At 42.1% G+C, this 15920-nt stretch overlaps 1 long non-coding RNA gene across 1 annotated transcript; it reads right to left on the bottom strand.

Annotated features, from left to right (window-relative positions):
* Positions 1–12996: 12996 nt before the first annotated feature.
* Positions 12997–14951, bottom strand: LOC141730757 (uncharacterized). Its single transcript, XR_012582401.1, has 3 exons — positions 14832–14951; positions 13581–13653; positions 12997–13102 (listed from the first exon to the last, which is right to left on the bottom strand). It is a non-coding gene; the product is annotated as an uncharacterized LOC141730757 (long non-coding RNA).
* Positions 14952–15920: the final 969 nt, after the last annotated feature.

Raw genomic sequence — 15920 nt, 5'->3', positions numbered from 1 at the left:
GAGTGGCTCTGGCAGCTCCAGGCATCCATCCCAGCAGGAATTGCCTGATCCCAACCCTTGTCATGGGCACACTCCTGGCCCTCTCTCCCCACCCATGCCTTGTATGGACCCCTCACTGCTGCTTTGCCATCAACAATCACATCTTTTTTATTAAAATATATATATATATATATATATTATTTTCAAGCAAATTTTTTTCCAAAAGGAACAATTTATCTACTGTATGGCACCTCTGGAATTCCAACGTGTATGTTCAATGAATGCACCCAAAGATATTCTGCACCCTGTGCTTTCAGCTACAGAACCTCTATCTTGAATAAAAGAAATTATGTTACCCTGCCCCACAAATACTCTTTTCTACTTGCTTTTTTCCTCTCTCCACCCAGCCAAACCCACCTCTGGAAAGATCCCCCTTGACTTTGGTGTCATTTCTGTCAAATGCCAGGAAAATCTGCCCTTCCCTGCTTTACACCCAGGCTCACAGAGCGTTTGGTGAATCCTCCCAAGGGCAGCCAAGTGAGAAGCAAAGAGAAAACTCTTCTGCCTGGAGCTCCACAGCAAGGGGAAGACTCTTCCTACACCCTGTGCCCAAGGAAAAGATCTTTCTTCTTGGATCCACTGCAGAATTTGATGTGTGGAGAGGTCAGAGCCTGGCTGGAGCTGTGACCTGAGCTGCACCCAAGCCTCCATCCCCATTTTCCCTTTATTTCTGCTCCCACATTAAAGCCTCCCAGCCTCTCCCAAGTGTCCCAGCTCCATCCCAGCCATGCCAGGAGAAGATGAAGCTGCCATTTCATGTTTCTCCCCATTTAACACAGACTGTGGCACGTTCATGGTGTGACACAAGCGAGGAACCACAGCAGAATCTGAATTTTCCTACCTGGACAAAGGGTATCACCTCTGGCTCAGAAACCAATGTCCATTTCCTGCAACAAAGGAACAACATTGATTTATCCATTTTCCTTCAATACAATGAAAAAGCAGAAGATTTACACAATTGGTTGTATTATTTTCTAGCAGTTGTTTCTGTTTAACATTAATTCAGCTTCATTAATTGATTGAACATTAATTCAAGTTTGCTGTTTTATAACACACCCCTTATTCCTACCCAGCTGTTTTAGCCCCACCAACAGTTATTCAGTCTGTGTTTGTAGGTACATAAATTCTGTCTAGATTTAGAAAGTCAGTGAACTTGTTGATTATCATTTTGTAACATGCACAAACTTACTTTTTATTTGTTAAAGTCATTTCACTTGGAAAGGCTCTGTGCTGTTGAAACAAAAATTGGGAATAACAATCAGTGAGAGGGGTTTATTAGCAAGGGAAAGGATTCATTTTTGGCGTGCTTGCTAACTGAACCCTGGTGTGTGCCCCTCGTGTGTGCTTTTCCGCTGTGCCTGTGTGCATTTGTTAATGCTCATTTTGCTCAGAGTAAAAATAAGGAAAAAGAGCTGAATTTCCTGCTGGGTGAGGAGGAAGATGAGGTGAGGGTGGAACACTGGTAGCACAGTCCCTGAGCCCTGCTCTCATCATGTTTAACTGCTGGGGGTCAAACAGCAGCTCCACCACCAGCACTGGGGTTCAGTTCATCATTTTTAGGTGGAATTTTCCCTCCCCACATGTTGCTTTTTGCTGCTGGCTGTGAACGGTGGAGCTGCAATGTTTGCCACAGGATTGCTGAGTGCTCACACCTTATCAAGCCTGGGGTTTGCCACATCCAGCCACCCACAGGTGCCCTTCCTGACCACCTGGAGGAGTCTCCAGGGCTCCCAGAACAATTTGGTTTAACCTTTATTTCAAATGGATGGGGTCAAATGATTCGTTCTGCTCTCTTGCACAGTCATTTTTCAGATTACTATAATACAAACCTCATTTATTAAATTATGGACTTGCAAGCAGTTTGTAGGGCCCTATTTAAAGGCCTTATCACTACAAAATGAGATCTACTATATTGACAACTTTTGTCTTTCCTTTGCAAAGGCCTCCTCTCTGAAACACTGAGAAAGCTGCCAATTTTCCTCTCAAATGTTATTAATCCACTCAGAGCAGAATTCTGCACACAAATAATTTTAATAACTTACAAAGGCTAAGTTGCTTTTGGAATAAGTTTAAAAATCTTATTTAATTTAAAAAATAATTATATTAAAGTCACACAGGCTTGAGACCACCAAGTCTAAAGCAAAACTCTGCTCCTGTCTTGCCTTTGTTGCATCTCTAGAAACTCTGTTTTCTGTGAGATCCAGCTCAATGCCAGCACAAAGAAAAATAAAACAGCAATTACTTCCTTGCAGTTAACTCTGTGCTCTCCAGCAGTCACATGCAGTGCACAGCAGTAATTATCATTACGGATATTCCCTTCAGAGCAGACAGAGCTGAGTTTACAGCACGTGAGGCACTGGCTGCCCTTCCTGCCTCGTCCCAGCTGCTTTGGGTTGGTCCCAGCAGGATGGATGCATCCCCCACTCCCAGAGGAAGGTTTCTGGTTGTACAACTGCTATGTGTGTATATATGTAGATATATAGAGATATACACATATAAATATATATATATTATATATGCAGGTGGAAGGAGATGGATACAACACAGGGGATTTAGAATGAGCAGTTTAACTCGTGAGATAAGGGACAGCATGGGCTGCATGTACTGAACCAGTCTGATTTAAAGCAAATTAAAAGGGCAAAAATCCCACACACCAAACCCCAGGCTTATCTCCGCTCTCCTGTTGTATTTGTGCTACCCTGGGCTGTCCCCTCGTACCACAATTCCATCAGCTGAAGACATGCACCATTGTTTTCTGCCTCATTTCCAGCTCTCTGTGGCTCAGCAGGTCACAGGAGTGCAAAGGGAAGGGTTCAGGGCCAGAATTCCTCGTTCCTGAGCTTTCAGTGGGACAATGTGGGACATTCCTGAGCTTCCTGTGGGACAGCTGGTTGGGAAGGCTCCATCCAGCCTTGAGCACTGCACTCCTCCTCTGCATCAGCAAATGGCTGCACTCTGAGATTTGAGGTGAAATAAATGTAATCCAGGGCCAGGCTGGGTGTTTGGATGTGCACACACCCCTGCCTGAGGACTAAATCCGTGTCTGGGGGCTGAGATGGGGAACTGAGCACAATGAGTTGTGTTGTCACTGCCATTTCAGCCAGAACCCTCTGTAAAACCACACCTACCCCAAACAACCTCTGTCCCTTGAAGTTACCATCAAGATTGGGGTTTTTTTAATTTTTTTTCCATTTTTGGTAGTCCAAACAAGGAGGAAAACATTTTGTTTGATTTTCAAGATGCTTAATTCAGCTGCTTTTCCAGTTAATCATTCCTTTGGGCCCTAGTTGCTGAATCGCTTGCTGTTTCTGAGGTGTAAATAAACATTTTGATTTATGATGTGGTTGCAAAGAAACTTGTAATTTATTTGTGAAATGCTCAAATAAAGGATGTATGGGCTTTTACCTGCTGTCTGGACCTAGACCTTGCCTCAGGAATGGAGGGCAACAAAACGACCTCCAAACTGGCAAAGGAGTGGAACCACCTGTGCCAAACATCAGAAACCCCAGGATGTTCTTAGGGAAGGAGAAAAATTGCAGCCTTTACGCGGTTTGAGAATGAGAATCATGAGCTTGGAGAGGTAAATAGAATCACTGAGAATGGTTTGGGTTGGGAGGGACTTTAAAAATCGTCTTTTGAATTATCTAAAGATCAGGGACACCTTCCACCAGAGCAGGGCCCCATCCAGCCTGGCCCTGGACACTCCAGGGGTGGTTTGACCACACAGAAAAAGGTTTGCTCACACAAAAAGCAGAAATAAACGTTCAGGTAACAATAATTTGCTGTCTAAAGCCCCATTTACATTAAAGAGTTTGCCTTGAGCCAAACCCAAACCAGCTGTCCCCAGCCTGGGCTGCAGCCAGGAGCTCTCATGGATTTTTGTGCATTTCCTTTTGCCTCACCTGGTCACCCACCACCACCAGTTCAGCTCAGAGAGAGCAGCCAGGCACAAGAGCTGCACCAACAACACAGAAATCTGAACAAATGCCTCCTTGCCAGGGAATTCTTGTTCCAGTGTAAAGCTAGAGCCTGCTGCCTCGCTGAAATTCCTGCAGGTTGTACTTTAGATCTTCTAGGAAGTTATCTAAAGTGACAGAGCCACACAAAGGTGGAATATCTCTGAAAATAGCCTTTTAATACCTGTGAGAATAGAGGAAGCTGGGGAGGGAGGGCAGCAGTTGAAGCAAACATTTGAGAACAAGCCCCAGCAGCTTTCTGCCACCGAGACCCACCCCCAGCTCCTGCCCATTGCTGATGCTTTTCAGGCTTTGAATCTAAAGGAGTTTTTTCATGTGGTCCACAATAAGTAGAGGATGAAAGAGCCCACGTGAAGCTTGTGGTGTAATTGAGCAAAAGGCCATCCATTACCTGAAAGCCACAGCAAACCTGTGTCACCTCCTTTGGTCCCAGCTGAGCTCGTTGTCCTAAAGCAATGCTGGGAAACAGCACAAAGTCAAACCATGAGCAACGTAGTGCTAACAGAGAGAGAAAATGCTGGATGGTTTTCAGCTGGGGGAGGTTTTATGCTGCCCTTTGAACCCTCCTGTGTCTCATCTCACAGCTCCCATTCTGCACTGCTCGCTGCTGTTAGCCGGGAACTGTGCTCAGCTCAGCCCAGCCATGGCTTTTCTCCAGCAGCAGGAAATCAGAGCAATCCCCTGCCCTCAGTGCAGCCTCCTCACCTGCAGAAACAAAGCAAGGGTCACTGCTCCTGCTGCAAAGCTCTGGGGAGGCTCAGCCTCCTCACCTCTGGCCGGACTCTGCTCATCCTCCTGCTGACCTTTGGCTGCTCCCGTGGCTCCTGCAGGGAGTGACACAGTCCAGCACTGCCCAGCTGTGTGGGCAGCACAGCTCACTCCTCTGAATGCTTTCCCAACCCATTGCTCCAAATCCAGCTGTGTGGGCAGCACAACTCACTCTGAATCCTTTTCCAACCCATTGCTCCAAATCCAGCTGTGTAGGGCAGCACAACTCACTCTGAATCCTTTTCCAATCCATTCTCCCACATCCAGCTGTGTGGGCAGCACAATTCACTCCTCTGAATCCTTTCCCAGCCCACTGCCCCACATCCAGCTGTGTGTGACAGCACAGCCCACTCCTCTGACCCATTTCCCAACCCATTGCTCCATATCCAGCTGTGTACGGCAGCTCCTCTCATCCAGCTGTGTATGGCTCACTCCTCTCATTCGTTTCCCAATCTCACATCCAGCTGTGAGCGGTAGCACAACTCACTCCTCTGATTCAATTTCCCAACCCATTGCCCCAAATCCAGCTGTGTGTGACAGCACAGCCCACTCTTCTCACTCATTTCCCACCCCACTGCTCCACATCCAGCTGAGTATGGCATTACAGCCCTGTCCCCTGACTCCTTTCCCATCCCACTGCCCCACATCCTGCCTGGACATCACCCCCAGCTCTGTGGCTGGATGAATTTCCCAAAACAGGCTGTCCAAAACAAGGAAAAAACCATTTTTGACTCCTTGATCACTGCCAGGTATGCTGAACACTCAGGAAGCAAAGCATAGCTGGACAGTTGTAATTAAGTGTGCCCATAATTAAAAGCAGTGATTATGACCTGCCTTGGGGTGGCAGGGTGCAGTGTTGGCTCAGCTGGCACCAAGGCAAATGGCCTTTGGTGGGATTTATGCCCCTGGATCCCACTGGAACAATTAAAACCCTAAAATTAAGAGCTGAATGACCCTTCCCCCAGCTGATAAAATAATTCTATAACTCTGAAGTGTTTCCTTTGGTTTTAAGTCATCAGGCACTAAATTTTTTTTTTCCTACATCTCCAAGGTAACTTAATTGGCATCATGTTTCATACTGAGCAAAACCAGCAAAACCTCCAGAGAACAGGGGCCCCAATTAACAGATCCCAGCCTTTCATATCCTTGATTGCTGAAAAGAAAAAAAAGAAACATGGGGGATGTGTAATTCATGTGGGGATCACAGAGAATGTGACAGAGTCCATGGACAAAGCACAGCAGAAACCACATATTGCAGTAATTAGAAAAACTGTTGTTACAAGACAGTGTCCAAAGGAAAATTTAGAGTTTTTGTGCCATTAAACTCACGTGTCCGAGCTGTGTATCATGTCAGATCCACCCCAGTGCTGGAGAGCCCAGCCACAGTGCCTGGGAAGTTCTGCCATTGTAACTAATGCCAAAAACTGCATTAATCCACCTGAAAACGTCTTGTTCTTGGACCAACAATGAAGAAGTCAAAGCAGAAACGGCTCCAGAGAGGAATCCTTTGCGCTGAGAGGGTGCAAGGACCCTCTGTGCCCCAGCCCTGCCCAAACCAGCCTGGCAGTGCAGATTCACCCTCCTGCGAGGGCAGGCAGGGGATGTGACAGCCAGGGGACACAGGGCAGGGACACCGCCAGAACCTCTGCCAGGCCCTGGGCAGGGAGCTGGAACCTTCCAGAGCCCCTGGGCTGGCCCTCAGCATTGGCACAGGGTGATTGCACACCCGGGAAATGAAACTGCAGCTATTTGTGCAAGGTTTGTTCCTTTGGATGGATTTCCCCCTCGGTCTCACCCCGGTTTCCTGTGCATTGCTGTCACTCCTGCCCTGGTACCCTGTGCAAGACCCATCAGGGCTCTCTCTTTCCTCCCTTCTGCAATAAATCCACTTTTAATCGCAGTTATCTCTCTTCACTCACACCTGGGGAGCTCAGCCCTTCCTCTCACTCCTAATTCCCATTTTCTGGCCCTGGGCTCTTTGTTCTTTAGCAAACGAGCTCCTGAAGCACAAGTAAATGAGTGCTGTACTCACATCTCCTCTGGGCTGGAGTGGATGCAATCCAAAGCTGTTTTCTTCAGCTCTTTCTTCAATTTCAGGCAAATTCCCCTTGCCACTGCAGCTCTTCCTAAATAGGTGGAAGATACATTAAACCATATATCCCTACATTATCTAAATCATTTGTCATCAATACACTTTCAATTAACTTCCTCTATATTTCCTAGTATCAAAAACAACAACCAACTGTCATCATCACTCCACAACCACCCCCAAACAAACATTGAATTAACCCCAGAACTAATCCCCCCCTCCATAAAAACCAAACAAAAATACAAACCATGATGATCAATCATCAACCAATCACCCACCAAATTCTTGTAGCTTATGAGCAGGTAAACTATCATTTAGTGAAGGTATAGCTCATCCAAAACACAGCTAAATAATTAGGTGCACTGGATTTATTGTTCAAATCAAAGCAATAAAATATGTATACACATAAATATAAGCTGTTCAGGTGATGAGCTTCGTCATTACGCACACATAAAAATAATAGGCTATTTTTAATTGCTTATTAAACAGTGAATGCTCATTAAAACCTTGGTTCATTAAGAAAAAAAATAACATGCAATTAAACTATAGTGCAGCCTAATTAATATGGGAATTGGGGTGATTCTGATACCTTTAAAGAGGTGGAAGTGGGGACAGTTGGCAGCATGGATTTGTACCACTCATCTTCATTGGCCTGGCAGAAGCATTTCCTTCTACTTCAGGGCTTTGAGAAGGTTTTTGGTTCTCTAATTTTTGGTTTCAGTTCCAGAGGAAATAGAGGGCACTGAAATGGGAATTTTTTCCTGTGGGTCTTCACACAGTCTGGATGAAAGATAAAAGATAATGGATTCAACTACTTACCTCATAAAACACCTCTCCCTTTGTTTCTGTACAGACTCTCTTGGAGTTCTGCATCTTTCCTTTAAACAAATAAATTTAAAATTACCTAAAGGGAATTCTCAGCCTGCTCAGCCCCTCAGCCATGGAGCAGTTTCCCTTTAGGAGATCCCTGTAGGTTTGCTCTTCCCAAAGGTTGCTGTGCCCTGAGCCACTGCTCAAAGCTGTTCCCCAGTTTCCTGTGAGTCAGAAAACATTCACCAGGCACAACCCAGACCTTCAGGAGAAGGGTTTTGCTGCATTTCTCATAACTGAAATGACAGAGGAATGCTCTATTTCTCAGCAAATACCACTGAGGGAGCCTGCTAACGTTTTTTTTTTTTTCTAAATTTATTTTTAAGTCCTCAATCCAGCAGTTTTCCTGTTTAGAGGAAGGATGTCACTGGACAGACAGTGAAGATTTGCCCCTCATTTTTGGTAGCATGAGCATCACAGAGAGGTGAAGAGCAGGGATTTACTGAGAGCACCCAAACCCAGGATGGATTCAGGCTAAAAGCCAAAGTTTGCTGCTGGTGCTCCCCCCTGGCACTCTGAGCCTTGCTGTGCAGGTTGGTGGGAGCTCCAGCTCTGATTTCTGCCCTGTGGAGGTCAGTCTTTCATTACAGAACTCAACTCCAAATCTGCTGCTCCCACCAGAACCGAGGGTGCTCCCAGCATGGGCTGGGCCGTGGTTTTGGGAACCCAACCTGAGTCTTTACACTTGAACACATTTGTACAGCACACTGTGAAAAACGCCAATTGCTTGTTTTAAAAATTTTAAAAGTTTAACAGTAATAAAATGGTTATAAAAATAGTAATACAATTAGAATTATAATAATTTGGACAATTTGAATTGGGACAATATGATATAATAGAAACAAAGAGTTACAGATAGTCTGGGTACCTTTTTCTGGGCAAAATAAGCCCAAAAAAGGATCCACATTAACAGAGGATTAACCCTTACAAACACAAACCTGTTGCATATTCATACACCTCATGCATGATGCATAAATTCCATTCAAACACAGGATTCTGTCTGGTCAGTGTCAGCTTCTTCCTCTGAATCCTAAAAGCGCCTTCGAGGCAGGAAGAAGTTCATTTCTTCTGATAATGGAGCAATAAATTCCTTTTCTCTGAAAGATTCAAGTGTCCTGTGGCTGTTATCTTGCTGCGAGTCCTTTCTTTAGAAAAAGTATCTTACACAGCACAGTTTCTATGCTAACCTTATGTTATAACCTAAAACTATATTTAACACGCTACTTAATTAATACAGCATCACTTTCTAACATAACACATATAATATTCATTTCAATAGTTGAGAAATGCCAATCATAAAATACGCATTTTTCACAACATTTATACATTTATCCCAAAAACGTTAAAATAGTTTCTATTTTAACATTTTTTATAACCTAAAACTATATTTAACACACTGCTTCAGAGAATTAATACAGCATTACTTTCTAACACAACACGTATAATATTCATTTTAATATTTGTGAAAAGCCAATGATAAATACGCATTTTTCACAACATTTATACATTTACCCCAAAGCATGAGAGTGGAAAATGAGCTCAGCTTTGGTGCTGGAATGTTTCTCCCAGTTTGCAGAGTGTAAATGCCTCTGCAGGATGGCACATTGTGCTCTGATGTGGGAGCATCTCCGCCTCATTTTTGGGTCATGTCTTTGATGGACCAAGCGATTATCTTTCAGCCAATGATCCAATTTACACATAAAATAAAGTGTCCTCAAAAAAAACTGTGTTTTTTGAGCTTGGTGAGGAGCAAAACCCATTCACAAGCACTCATTCACGAGAGGTGTCACTGGCCTAACACAGTGCCTGCTTCCCATCCCTCCCTTGTATTTCATTCTGTTATTTCCCTGATAATAAATAAATAACTTCCCCATTGGTGTAAGGCGGTGAGAGATGAAATAATTCCTGTTTTCCCCATGCCAGCAGCGCTGATGGAGCCTGGCAGCAGTGCTGAATCCTGGCTCTGTTTTCCTTATTCGCATTTTGCTCGGCTGTCCCTGCCAGAGCCCCCTGGACATCTCTGAACCCTGAGAATTGTTGCAAATATTGCAAGGTCCGGGTGTGAAATGAGCGCACGGGATGCTGTGAGCGTGAATTCCCAATAACCCCGGGCTCACAGCAAACAACGGGCACCTGCTCTGCTCAAACACGCTCCCAAATTGACACCCAATTATCGCCGCATATTTTTGCATAATTTTTGCACCTTATCTAGGACCTACCATGAGCCTTGAAAGCCTGCTCGTTAATTTAAAAAGCGGTTCACAGGAACCAAGACAAAAATGAGAATGTGAAGGACAAGAGTACACAAAAATCGCAGAATTTTAAGGGAATTCTAGAAAGATTTTTCTTATGTGCTGCGATTCTGGTTTAGTTGGATGCGAATTGAGATAACAATTTGTAGAAGACAGGTGCTTAATCTTAATAGTTACCTCTAAGGTACCATAAACATCTAAGAAAGATTTCCTTACAATCGAAAAATAAAACCCCTAAAAAACCAAACAAAACAAAAACAAAAAACCCAAAACAAAAAACAAACAAACAAACAAAAAAAAACAAACACCAAAAAAAAAAAAAAACCAAAAAAAACCCAAAGCAAAACCCCCCAAACCAACAACAGCAAATATGAACAAAGACTCCCAACCTCCCAAAATAAAGAAATTAAGTTGAAAAAAAGAAAATAGCGTTCCAGAAACATTGCTTGTAACCATGGAATACCTTAAGCATTTAAAAATTACACATCGACATTTTTAGGCTGGGGAGGTAAAACTTAATGTCTAAAATAATTTTAAAAACATTACATGCTTTCAACCATTACTTACATTGTAAATAAATTTGTATTTTCAACAGCCTGCTATAAAAACATAAGACATCTCTATTCATCCAGTGGCCCAGGAATGAGTGCAAAAAAAGCAAAATAATCCAATTCTTAATCCTACATACATAGAGGGGCTGTGGAGGGAGGTGATTTCAAACTCAGCTGACTTTTCCAGCATTAATTTAGAGTTTTTATCATTCCTGCAGCTGATGCAAACTCTCTCTGACTCATGGTTCTCTCCCTGGATATTGAGCTCCATGGGCAGGATGGGATATTTGGATTTTGTGTTCATGCCAGACAAACTGAACTTCCAGAAGCCCCAAAGTGACTTTTTCTATTCACACATTGCTGTCTTTAACCTTAAATCCTGTTCTTCACATCCATCATGGCTGGGACTAAGGAATCTTCCAAGGAATGAGCATTCCTGAGGATGGGACAGAGAAAATTCACCATGGCTGAGTTGGGAATACTGAATTTTTAATAGCTGAATTATTCCTTGCTCCACAGGGAAATCTGTGTCTGAAAACCCCTTCTCCTGTTGGGGCTGCAGATCTGAGCAGCCACACACCTTTATAAATGGTGAATAAATGGATATTCTCCATCTGGGGCTGCCTTGTTTCAAATGAAGCTTCTCAAGCAGGAAAGTCAGATAAAGGAGCCGGGTAATTTGCCTCCAGCAGGCAAGTTAAACCACAAATAAACATTATTCTGTAGCATGTCCCAAAGTATTATTGAAAATAATACCTGAGCTATTATCAGAATGTTTTCTCCTGTTCCAGCAGGAAAATATACCTTTGTATTAACACAAAAAAAAAAAAAATGCTGGAACTGCATTAAATAAATTTTTATGTCATCATAGCTGGAACAGATTTTAGCAGGGAACAGTTTTGGCTACCAAACATTAGGAGGAATCCTCTGCTGTTTGGCCTTGGCTGTGTGAGGAGACCCAGCAATGGTTTAAGGACACAATTTCACCTTAAAAGAGATGTAAGGGGCTGGTTTGGAGTGCAATTATTCTGACAATAATGTGTCACTTGGAACCTCCAGGTAAACATACATTTAGTGATCTTCATAAAGGGATTTTATTCTGATATCAGAATAATTAGATATATTATAATATTTCAGAATAATTAGATATATTATAATAAATTAGATATATTATAATATTTATGCATCATTGTAAATATTTTATTATAATAATTAGAAATATTGTAATATTTCTAAATAATATTATAAACATGAACCAGAAGATTGTACATTTTTCCTGATATCGTTCTTTTTAATTTTTATTCCTCCTCTTGGACTTCCCCTTTTCCCCTAAAATATTACTTTTAAAATATTATATTATTTTTAATGTTAAATTTTAAATTTGATAGTAATTAAATCCTTATAAATAATAATTTAGCTCTAATAATCCTTCCCTGCTTCCTTGTTAGCGCTTCAGATCCACGTTCCCCCTCCACATCTGCAGTCAGGCGAGTCCCACTGACACCAACACCAGATTTTTAAGGGGAAAAATGTGTTCACTTAGCTGTTAATTACCATTAGCTGCCACTGTTTGCCATGTTTAATTTCTTGTATTATCTTCCCTGCCTGCTCCACGCTTGTTCTCTTACCTCCATTACTCATCCTCTGTTAACTTCTCTCTCCACCTCATTTCTGGGTTATGTCTTTGATGGACCAAGTGATTATTTTTCAGCCAATGATCCAATTTGCACATAAAATAAAGTGTCCCCCCAATGACTCACGTTTTCCTTCACTTCCAACAGCTTAATCTGTCACTTCCAAATGGTGTTTTCTAACGGAGCATCTCATTTTCTGCTCTCCTCTCCCCCCTTTGCAGCCACACCAGTTGCAGGCTAACAATGAAGGAGATGGATTGATTTAAATGGATGAGTTCTGCATGAAGCTGTTCCAACTGGAGCAGCATTTAATGGTGGTTAAATATTACACACTCGTACACACGGCCTGAAAAATGAGCATGACTAACTCAGCACTCAGAGCCCTTTGAAAATGCCTTTCTGGGCAGAATTGGGCGCGTTTACTGACATCAGTTCTGCCATGCCAGCTCTAATTAAGCCTGTCTAATTACTTCTCTTACAAGGCTTTCAGGTTGAGCATATAAATTCCTGAGGCCATTATCTGCTGTAGGTGTAAAATGTCCTGCAGAATAGCAGGGAGGAGAGGTCTGGAGGAAAAGTTAACACATTTCATTAGGGAATATGGTTTTGGACACACAGGTCCAAAATATGCTAAATATCAGTGAGGAATGAGTTCACCATTTGTCCAAAACAATGTCCCTTTATTTTTTTTTTTCTTTTCTCAGCTCTCTCAGCTGGTCAGATAAAACTTTTCTGCCTCATGTTTTTCAAAGTTTGGAAACACTGCTACATATAAAACATATCCAGTGAGGAAAAGCAGCTTTGAGATGAGCAGAGTTCTCTTTTCTTGGATCTGTATTGCAGCAAGGGAGAAAGGAAATAAAGGAAATTAAATGGCTCCTACTCACACATCATGTTGCCCCGGGAAATGTGTAATTCTGGTCTGCAGAATAGAAGAGATTCAGGAATAAATGTCACCCCGGAATTGTCATGAAAGGATCAACAAAAAGCGAAAAAGGAGGAAAGGGAAAGGGAAAAGGGAAGGGAAAAGGGAAGGGAAGGGAAAAGGGAAGGGAAGGGAAGGGAAGGGAAGGGAAAGGAAAGGAAAGGAAAGGAAAGGAAAGGAAAGGAAAGGAAAGGAAAGGAAAGGAAAGGAAAGGAAAGGAAAGGAAAGGAAAGGAAAGGAAAGGAAAGGAAAGGAAAGGAAAGGAAAGGAAAGGAAAGGAAAGGAAAGGAAAGGAAAGGAAAGGAAAGGAAAGGAAAGGAAAGGAAAGGAAAGGAAAGGAAAGGAAAGGAAAGGAAAGGAAAGGAAAGGAAAGGAAAGGAAAGGAAAAGGCAAAAAGGAAAAAGGAAAAAAGGAAAGGGGAAAAAAGGAGGAAAAGGATAAAAGGAGGATTTTTCCCACTCACTGGGTATCTTACCCTGTTTGATCCACAGGTAGGCTATGAGGTCACCTGAAATTCAGCTCTTGCTCAGCCTTGCCAAGAATAAGATCTAAAAAAAAAAGAACCAAGCAAAACCCAAACTAAATAAACGGGAAACCACCCCAAACCCAGACCTGCCAGTGCTGGAGGCGCCACAGGCGGCAGCAGCAGCAGGGAGGAACTGCCCTGACTGCGGGTACATAACGGCCATGAAAACACAGCACCAATTTCCATGGACCTACACAGGATTATACAGAATTATTCTCCATGAAATCCTCTCCAAAGTGCAAGTGGTGGCGAGTTTGAGGTATGAATTGCAAGGAGCAGGTTCTTATCTTCTCCCTGCTGCTGCTCACAGAAATGCTGCCACCACAGCTCCCTGCACAGCTCACCAAGCCCCAGAATTCCGATTTCCATGTGTTTGACCAGTTGGAGAGGCCAACCAGGGCTGAAAGTACTTAAAGTAAAAAATACAGGGAGCAGGAAGCAGGGCCCCAAGTAATTCCACTTTGCAAATTCGTGTGCTAATTTAAATTGGGGGGAAAAGAAACCATAAACTTATTCTCCTGAGTTCAATTGGGAACAAGGTTGGGCTGCAGGTAAAACTTAATTACCACATGGCTTTAAACAGTTATTGCTTGAAGGGCTGGTGCCAGAATCACAGTTAGTTCCTATTTTATAATATTTAAAAAAAAAAAAGAAAAATCACCATCAGCTCCCAAAAAAAGCCAATAGCACTACCCCCCCTCTCAGCCCCACACACAAAGGATTAATTAATGTCTGTAAAGTGCACACATTTAATAGCAAAAGGCTTTTATTGTACACATTTACCATAATTTAGTCTGTGTCATTACTTGAATGTTGCCATTGTTGCTGTTTAACTGTGGCCTTGGCTTTTCTCATTTAAATACCATTGTTAGAATTGAATTTGTTGGGGAAAAGCAGAATATTTGCAACACACACTGTATTCTGATCCAGCTGATAGCAAAGCCAAAGCTTTTCAATTCCAATCATATTCAGCATTTCTGTGGTTTTGTTTTAAGTGCAGAAACATAATGAAATAATTCCATACCATAAAGCTTGATGAAAGTGGCAATTAAAAGGGAATAGATCTGATACATCCTGCTCTCCACATTACCACGCTCTGTAAAATGTAAATCATCAGCTCCAGCACTAAAGCTTTCCTTTCCCGTCCTGATTAGGCAAATATTGAAAACAATAATCATTTATCACTGAAGTGAGCCTTACCATGGAGCAGAAAGGGAATATCCACTGTGGATATTCCATTTTCCACAGCAGACTGGCTCCCACATTAGTGGCCATCAGCACATTCCGTGTCACTCCATCATTGCCTCTCACTCAAATCCTGCATTTGTTGGAGCAGATGGAAAGTTTGTTTAAATTAATTGAAAGCATGCTGTGCACAGCTTGTGGCACCAAGAACACACAAAGAAGAAAGGAAGATGCATCAATTTCCTCTCTAAGATACCTATAACTGTGAGAAGAGATCTCTGAAGAAACCATCAAGATATTATGCTGTTTTGTTTTTTTTTTATTTTTTGCCCTTAAGCTAGCTATCCTGCTTTGATTTTTACAAGAGGAGGATGCAGCAAAATAGGCCATGTGAAAAATAAATCTTCCTGGGGTGATTCACAATAAAATGACCCAGAGGAACCTGGCACTGTTTGGGTTGCCTACAGTTCTTGGAAATACTGACAAGTCTGAAGGTTAATTACCTCTTTATCTATTTTAGTTAATGATGCCTTCTTACATTTGGGTGCTCAGCTCTTCTGTCACCACTGAGAAAATCCAGTGACCTTCTCTCTGCATCTGAAATTTATCAGTGCCAGCATCACCCGTGCTCCTCAAACTGAGATTTCAGTGAGCTGCTCTGCTGCTTCACAGGGACCAGCACGTGGCCATTCCCCAGCGCCCTCACAGCTCCAAAACCATCACATAAATTGATAAATAGAATAAATCAGAGCTCCAAAACCACCACATAAATAAATAGAATAGAATAAGTTGGTTCACTTTTACAGCTCTCTGACCGAGCTAGAACAGAAAGGCTTATCTCACATTCATTTAGTCCCATTTCTTTTATAATATAATATATATATAATATAATAAAATAAAGATATTTTTACATATAAACCACTATATTATACTATATTATATTATATTATATTATATTATATTATATTATATTATACATTATATATTATATTATATTATATTATATTATATTATATTATATTATATTATATTATATTATATTATATCATATCATATCATCTCATATTATATTATATTATATTATATTACCCAACGTTCCAGTGT

The sequence above is a fragment of the Zonotrichia albicollis genome, chromosome 13 (assembly GCF_047830755.1).
Source record: "Zonotrichia albicollis isolate bZonAlb1 chromosome 13, bZonAlb1.hap1, whole genome shotgun sequence".
Lineage (NCBI taxonomy): Eukaryota > Metazoa > Chordata > Aves > Passeriformes > Passerellidae > Zonotrichia > Zonotrichia albicollis.
This window is presented reverse-complemented; position numbering and strand designations above follow the sequence as displayed.